This window comes from Miniopterus schreibersii, assembly GCF_964146895.1.
Source record: "Miniopterus schreibersii genome assembly, chromosome: 10".
Taxonomy (NCBI): Eukaryota; Metazoa; Chordata; class Mammalia; order Chiroptera; family Miniopteridae; genus Miniopterus; species Miniopterus schreibersii.
Genome location: NC_138110.1, coordinates 44,141,857 through 44,150,598, shown reverse-complemented (window position 1 = coordinate 44,150,598; position 8,742 = coordinate 44,141,857). Strand labels below are relative to the sequence as shown.

At 41.5% G+C, this 8,742-nt stretch overlaps 1 protein-coding gene across 4 annotated transcripts in view; it reads left to right on the top strand.

Moving 5' to 3' along the window:
* Positions 1-7,743: 7,743 nt before the first annotated feature.
* The window catches only part of L3MBTL4 (L3MBTL histone methyl-lysine binding protein 4), a 286,253-nt gene continuing 285,254 nt past the window's right edge, over positions 7,744-8,742 (top strand). Inside the window, exon 1 of one of the 4 annotated variants that reach the window (XM_081149411.1) lies at positions 7,744-7,829. The gene's annotated coding sequence lies outside the window, so the exon portion shown is untranslated. Of the gene's footprint in view, positions 7,830-8,045; positions 8,257-8,742 lie in introns of those variants that run through there. The other 3 variants (XM_081149413.1, XM_081149410.1, XM_081149412.1) reach the window with 3 other exon arrangements.

Below are 8,742 nucleotides of genomic sequence, written 5' to 3'. Positions count from 1 at the left end.
ATGCAAACTTGTTAGGGTAAAAACAAACAAACAAAAACACTTAATAACAAAACATAATACAACTTCTTCAACCTGAAAAAGCATTTCTATAAGAGCCTACAGTAAATACAGTAACTGTAGAAACACTCCCTTTAGAGTCAGGAGTAAAATAAGTCTTCCCACAATCCTCTACTGTTCAGTACGTGCTGGAGGTCCTAACTAATACTAAAGGTCCTAACTAAGACTAAAACTATTTTAAAATAACATTATCTTTTATAATCTTGAGTGGAGGGATTTCTTTAACAGATACCAAATTCAGAAATCATGAAGATAAAAGCTTGTAGTAAAAGGACATGTACCAAATTCATCATAGTGGTTGCCTCTGAGAAAGGAGGCGGAGAGACACGCATAAAGGGATCATAAAGGAATTCAACTTTATACACAATGTTTTGTTTCTTAAAAATGGCAACTATAAAGTATTTACAAATGTTCCTTCTGATTGGCGGATACATGGACATTAATTGCAATATCTCCTGCATTTTTCTGGAAAAAAAATATTTTTTAAGAAGGATAAATACTAACAGCAAAAACCCACAGATAATTAAAAATTTAAACATCACTTTAAATATATGGATCCTTCTCTTTAGAAAACTATAATATATATATTATAAAACTATATATTATAAAACTATATATTATATAAGTATTTATATATGTAAAACTTAGTAAGTCATTATAGTAAAAATAAATATAAGATAATTACAATATAAATACATAAACAAAATGCTATGGGTATGTAGAAGAAACACTAAAGCAACAAAATTAATAAATGCTTCAGGGAAGATATTTAATTAGTGTTGAATACTCAAAGCTATGTTGTATTTCAATATTAAAAAAAAAAAAAAAAAGACCTTGATAGAAGAGTGCTTTCATGGGCAAACTGATAACATTTGCAGCCATTCTGAGAACAAGGAGTATTTTGTTCACTGCGATGGAGGGGAAGATGGAGCAGGTTGTGTTGTATGGGGTGAAATATGGTGGCCTTGAAAGGTTTAGGGTAACATTTGGATTTGGAACTATAGTCTAAGAATAGCCATGGAAGGTTTTAGAGGAGGTTTTGCGGGGAGACATCTTTGGGGATATATTATCTGCCCATCCTATACTATACCTATGCCAGGTGTGGACATCCATCACATTTTGAATATGTGTCCCTACCCACATCTGGGTTAAGACACATCAGTCAAACTGGGCCAGTTCATCTTGTCTCCCAGGAAAGATTAACTGGAATTTGGCAAAGCAAATCAGATTATTAGGTGATTGAATTGGAAGGGATATGAAGTTGGTCCTGGAGTGGCGTGGGCCTGGAATTGTACATGTATATCTGCTAAGGCAGAGAAAGACAGTGCCCCAACAAAGAGCAGAAAGGACTTGAGAGACAGGAGGACCTGGAATGAAGGTCCCAGGTCCTTGTGGGGTCAGGCTGTGCTTCTGGACCTTGAGTTTGAATAGACCCTCAATTCTACCTGATAAAGCTGTCTTTTTTCTAAGTGACCTCAGAGAGGTTTTATTCCTTACTAAGGTCAAGGAATAGGATTTGGAGGAGACCAGGTTTAGTATCCTCAAAGGTTACAGAGGAGTCTAGTAAGTGGATAACCAGATGCTAAAATAAATTTGGACAAGTCAAAGGCCATTTATGAAAACTAGTTAAGTAGAGCACTGGGGCCAGATGTCCAAGTATAAATTATATTACACATTATAAGAGTTCAAACCCAAGTATAAATTATACATAGATTTTTCTAGGAGTTTGGTAATTAAGGGAAGAAGAAGAATCAGGCTGCCTAAGAGGGAAGAAATGTCAAAGGAAGGCTTGTGTGCTATCAGTCAGGATGAAGCACTTGTAAACTAAGGGGAGAGTACTAGTACCTAGGGGAGAATGGCTATATAAAGGAAAGTGATGATACTGTATACTGTCCCACATTTGTGCAAAACATAAACAGCTGTATTTGCTTCCTATGATTTTTTTTGGAACTCAGAGGTGCTGAACTTACACATTGACATTTTAGAGAAAAGGAACGCCTAGCTAGTTACTGATTTTTCTCCAAGAGAAAAGAAATAGTATTAATGTTATAATAAACGAACCTTTTGTATCACATAGCTATTGCTGCATAAAAAAACACAGCAATTGGAGATTTAACACCATAATCATTTATCATTTCTCACGAGTATATAGGTTGGCTGGATGTTCTGCTTATGTGGGCTCAGCAGATTTTGCTGGGCACACTCATTCATGCCTCTGTGGTCAGCTTGCAGGTTGGTTGGGCAATATGTGGGTGTTCTTTTACACATCTAGGGACTCAGATGGAATAACTGGGCTGTGTCCCGTTCTCCAGCAGGCAAGCTTATTCTCAGGGAGATCACATAAGTGCAAGACAGAAATAGGAGTGCACAGGCCATTGAGGTCTAAACTTGGAATCGGCACATTGTCACTTCACCCCCATCTATTGGCCAAAGCAAGTCACAAGAAGTGAGGAAATTGGCTCCACCACATGATGGGAGCATCGCCAAGTTACACTGTAAGGATATGGATAAATAGAGGCCACTAACTGAGGCCATCCATTTAATTATTCCACCACACTTACTAAGACGTTGGTGTTTTTCCTGTTTAGTTAGAGTGATGGTATCAGAACTGTCAAAGAGGGATTTTTCAAAGAGATCATGAGGAGCTCAGAAGTTTACTGTTAAAATAGAAGGCTTAAAACTTCTTAGGAACAGCTTCCTTAGTCTTATATTTTATATTTTTTGCTCAACTAGACTAAGTTGATGAGCTTTGCTCCATTCAAGTGTGTGTATGTATGTGTGTGTGTGTGTGTATCTTGTACCCTTAGTAACCTAAAAGTCTAAAGAAATATGCAACTTCTTTTCCTATGAGAACGATGATTTACTTTTTCATGTAAATGTCATTTTAGTAATTTTCGATCAAATCCTATTTCTAAAATTAGAAATGAATTTTGTAAGCATTTGTATTTTGTGCATTAAAATGAAAAAACAAACAAACCATCAACAACACACAAGTGCATATTCAGTCCAGAAAAAATGGAATCTTTTTAAATGAAACATTAGATTTTAAGATAATATACTAAATTAAAAACTGGTCTTTTAATTTTGATTGAAGGTTTAATAAAACAGGGATATTAAATCTAAAATGGAAATAATTCAAACAGGTTTGAAGTTAGTATATAAAGGACAACAGTTAAGGTACTTTTGGATTTTTGAGATTGGGTCAAGGAAAAGTTAAGAAAAAGCAATCTTCTGAGAGAGCAAGCAAACAAACAAGTGTGTCATTCTGTAGAATCAGTCCTCCCTCAGAGATTGTAAGTATATTGCTGATGGGGTTTTTAAAGCACCCAAATTCAGTCAAAGTGACCAGGGAATAACTATGCCATGGGCTGGACAGCAAAAGGAAACAGGACCTTAGTGAAGGGTATCACATCACATCCAGCTGACACAGCCTTTGTGTCTCTTGGCTGCAGACATCCTTCTATGAGGATGGCTCTATCAGAGAGTTGTCACTTGTCGACACTACACATTAAGAGGAGCCAACTCTCCCTGTCCTGATTTCATGGTTACTTGGCAATCTTTTAACATAATTTGCCTTCCTTTGTAGACTATAAGTGGTGGGAATGTGCTGACCAGAAAACATTGGTATTTGGGGCCTTTATGTCTGTCAGTATAATTAGCATTCTTGTTTTTGGCTGGTTGCCTTAGCCTGATCACATCTGGTAGCATTAACAGAATCAAGTTTCTGGACCTACAATGCTGAGAACTAGGCCTAGATCCTGAAGTTGCTGATCTCTAAAGTAAGTGTTATTCCATAAGACACATCCTGTGGAACCAGCTGGCTTCTTCCATGATGGGTCAATGTCAGAGGCAGGAATCACCACCTTTCCTGACATCTAGTATGTGTTCTACATAATATACCACTGCTATTTTTATAGAATGCATGCCTAGCTACACAGCTATTTTGGACATAATTGCTATTCAAGAAAATATGAATTGCTTGCCTCTGAAGATTCCACTTTTCTTTTTTAAATTAATTTCACCTCTTCATTTATTTGTTTATTTATTTATTTATTTTTAATATATCTTTTATTGATTTCAGAGAGAGGAAAGGAGGGGGGAGAGAGAGAGAGAAACATCAATGACAGGAGAGTCATTGATCGGCTGCCTCCTTCACGCCCCCCACTGGGGATCGAGCCCGCAACCCAGGCATGTGCCCTGACCAGGAATCGAACCCCGATTGCCTGGATCCTAGGTCAACACTCAACTGCTGAGCCACGCCCAGCTGGGCAAGATTCCACTTTTCTTTTTCTGGATCTTTCATTTTGGAGATGGTATGGTTGTATCTCCAACATCTATGAAAATGAAATGAAAGGGATTGCTCACTTTTCTTCTGCCATTTTCATGCTCTTCTCCAAATCCTATTAGTTTATTCAGTAGTGGTGATAGCAGGAAGTGAAGTTTGCCTATTGATATGAGGATCCTTATCATATTGTTACTACAGACTCTAAGTTAATGTGGGCCTTAGGGGGGCTGACTGCCCTCCCAGTCAAAAATCCTTGTATAACTTAAGGTGGTCTTTCGAATGCTTGGATTCCTGTCAGTTGATCCTTGAAAAGTGCAGGTTTGGACCGTGCAGGTCAATTGAGCTACAAAAGTCAACTGAAAAAATTCACATGTAAGTGAACGAATGCAGTTCAAACCTGCTTTGTTCAAGGGCCAACTGTATTGTGTATAAGATGGATTTTTAAAAATTCAAGGGAGTATACCTGAAAACTGTTTTTATGCCTCTTTATGATAGCTTTGTTCTACTAAAAAAAGTGTTAGTGTTCAAATAGATTTGATTTCTATACATATTTAAGTCATTAGTTCAAAATAGCATACTGTACATATCTTGTTTATGAAGCTTTTTGGTATAATTTGTTTAAAATTAGTTTTAATTCTTCAATATTATTTAAATTTGAAGTAATATTTACATATAAGTAGAACTTTATGCAATTATTTATATTTAAAGCCGTTGAAGAAAGTTTAACATCTGACAATCCACCATCCAACATAGCGTATAACAGGGAATATAGTAAAATTATTACTATAATGGGTAAAATTATTAACAATGGCATTAATATAAAAATAAACTAAAAATAAACTTGAAGATAATACTTATTGAAGATAAACTTTGACCAATAAAACAATTTTAGCTGCAATGGACAACCTGCTTATGGAGCAAGCAGAGAATGCTGTTAAGGTAACTTCTCCTTAATCACAGTGAAGTATGTAAAAGAATTTGCTCTGCTCTTAACTCTCACAAATGGTCCTATGTATATACTAGAAAATAATCGTGAGTCTTAAAAACCCATCTGCGTTAACAGCCAATCCGGTTATTGATTGAATACTAAAGCAATGTAATTTAATTCTATTTAGAAAAAATAACATATATATAAAAATAAAACACCCAACTAGAAAAAAGTAAATACATTTAGTAAATTTAAATGTGGTGTTCCTTATATAAAGCCAATCATGGTCTTAGCAAATGGGCAGATTTCATTTCCACCCACAATAGACAGACACAAATTCCATATAGAACTGGATACCTGATAGAACTGCCTTGACTCTGTTACGTTTTGATGACCTTTGGAAAGTGGTACTTCTGTGTTTACTATGCCACAAGGGCTTTCTATCTCACTGATAAACCATCCTTATCTATCTGCTCCGCATCAACTTTGGTACTTAGAATTTGTCAGATTCAATTGAATTATAAAAATAAAATGGCTAGTAACCATCAGTGTTGAAACCCCATTAGTTCACAATGGACCATTAGTAACATTACAATAATCAACAATGTGGCTATTTCATTTTAATCTGCAGTTGTTCAAATAAAAGGGATTTACTGCAACAACTTTAAAAAAATTCTGTAATAAGTGTACCAATGGGTACCTGCTTATATTTCCATAAACTTGAATAACAGTGTAGTTTAAAACAGATGTCAGCTTCTTTGAATATAATCATATTTTGTTGTTACCACTATGCACCCATGCATTTACATTTAAGTAACCCTGGATACGGTTCTCTGCCTGTGTCACCTGTTTTATTGGAACATCCTTTTATTTAAACATAACCCATGAACATGGTGTTTCTGTTTTTATTGATTTTTCTAAGGGGCAGGTGGAACCAGAAGTGCCCTTAACTCTCTCTCTGCTGAGGACATTTTGATGTTTACCTCATTAAGACTTAGTATTTAAAGGTGAACAAACACCACAGGGTAGGATTGGGTTACTCTTCAATAATTGAAGCACTTGTTCTTCCTTGTTCTTCACCAAAAACAACAACAAAACACACTATTTATGCTCATGCGAATATCAGGGAGAGTGACTTCTCATCCACCCACTGAGTCCCACTCTAGTTTCACGCAGTTTTCAGGTAAGCAAGCAAATATAGGTAGTACCCTGAAGTGTGGCTGTGTTCACAGGATTACAATGCTCTGCTATGGCATGCTCTGGCCTGCACTCTGTTTTGGCAAATCATCTTCATGTTTCAGCTTAGCCACGGAGACTCAGCCTTCAGTATTCCTGGAGAAGGGAAAGTGCACTCCTAGAGCCAGAGGGGAGCTGACTTACATAGACAAACGTCCCCGCAGGGGTCCCTGGTTGTCCTTCCTCATGCAAATGAAGACTCCAAATCGTCAAAGTCTGACTGATCCAAAAAGCACTGTCCTGATTGGTTAGAACTGAGTCACTCTGGTGGGTGAAGAAGCTGATGGGGACAAAGCTGTGCAGCTCCCAATTAGATGGGGAAAGTCTCAGTCCTATTGGCTGAAATAGGATTCCAGAAACTCTTTTGTAAGGGCAGCTCAGCTGGCAGGAGCGCAATGCAGGCACACAGTTGAGGAAGGCTTCTCCTGGAAGTGCAGTTTGCATGTCAGGTGCCTGTGTAGAAGTGGCTGCTAGGGTTTTTTTGTTTTTTGTGTGTGTGTTTTGCTTTGTTTTTTAATTTGAGCCCAGTTAGCTACTGGGAGCCCTTTTTAGTAGGCATTCCATTGTCCACAATACCAAAGGCCCAGTCTTATCTGAAGAACGAAGTTTTAGTTTTTGGTTTATGGTAATCAAGAACCAACCCAAAAGATCATTTTGGATATTATTAATCATGTTAAATTATTGAATTTCTTGCCTAAAACAACAAATGAATATTTATTTTGAACCTACCAGCTATTATTTGCATATTATAGTTTATACACAAGGAACCTCCATGAAAGAAAGTTCCATTTAAAAGTCACACCCTGGCTGGTGTGGCTCAGTTGGTGGGCCTTCTCCTATGCACTGAAAGGTTGCTGGTTCCATTTCAGGACAGGGCACGTGCCCAGGGTTGTGGGCTCCAACCCAATATTTCTCTCTCCCTCTCCCTCTCTAAAAATCAATAAAATCTTTTAAAAAGTCACAAAATGCAGTCTTCAGTTACCATCTACTTTGATTTATAAGCCAAAATAAATGATTCAATAAATTCCTCTCTATGTCTGTGACAATGCTTTGTAAAAGGCTGAAAGTTAACCAGTAAGACTGTAAGTTACCTGAGGGCAGGAACTCAGCGGCTCCTGCTTGCTGCGCAGCCCTAAGCAGCAGTACTGGGTCGGTCACCTCTGTTCTCTCGCTTGGAGAGAGTGTTCTTTTATTTTGAAATGATACCCCTGGGAGCGAATGTAGCAAAGTCAGGAGCGGGAAAGGGGCAGTGAGAGGAGGCTGCAAAATCCGCAGGAGCGGCGGGACAGAGAGGAATCCAGAGGCGAGAGAGCGAATTGGAAGGTGAGCCCTGGGAGCTAGGATGAAAAAGGGGTGAGGCCGTGGGACAGCGCCGCGGGAGGGGGGAGGGGTCGGGCAGGAAGTGGCCAAGATTTGGGGGACTCCTTCTCGGGGAACGAATGAGGAGAAAAGGGCACTTGAAAATAAAGCCGCGGTCGCCTTCCGCCCACCGGCGAGCCCCAGTCGGGTGGGCCCGGCGTCCACTCGGGAGCGGCGCCCGGAGCGAGGCAGGTGCGGCGGGAGCATGCGCGCCGGGCGGGCAGGGGGAGGCTCCGCGCCCCCACCCCGCGCGTGCACCCTCGCTCCCCTCCCGCGGGCACCGCCGGGCCAGCGGCGCCACAGCCGGGGCTGCGCAACCTCGGCGCTTCGATTCGCGCCCGGCCTGTCGCCGAGTCGGCACCGCGGACGGCCCGGCTCTGCTCTGCTGGGGGTAAGCAGGCCGCCGCCGCCCGAGGGGTTTGGTCCGGAATCGCGTGGGCGCCCACGGCCGTCGTCGCCAGGGCTGGCCCCGGGCCCCGTGCCGGGCCGAGGGGCGTTGCGCGTCGCCCGCGACGGGGCCAGGCCGGCGGGGTTGGTGGCCGTTAGGAGTCCCCGCCGCCGGTCCCCGCTCTTTCTCTTTCTCTTTCGCCGCCGGGCACGCGCCGGGCTCCCCGCGCGGGGCGCTGCCCCGCTTGTCGCCCACTTTGGACGGGCGCGGCCGCCGCTCCGTCCCGCTGTCCTGCTCGCCGGCGAGGACTGGGGTGACCGGCGCCGCCACCTGGGCTCGGAGGGACCGGCTCAGCGGGATGAGGGACTGGGACGTGACTCTCCGGGGCGCCAAGTGGCCCTCTGGCCTCCGGGCGCCCGCGGGGGCGGCCAGCTTTTGTTTCCTCTCCCGGCCAGCGTCCCGCCGCCGTCCCCTTCCCCTCTGCCAACG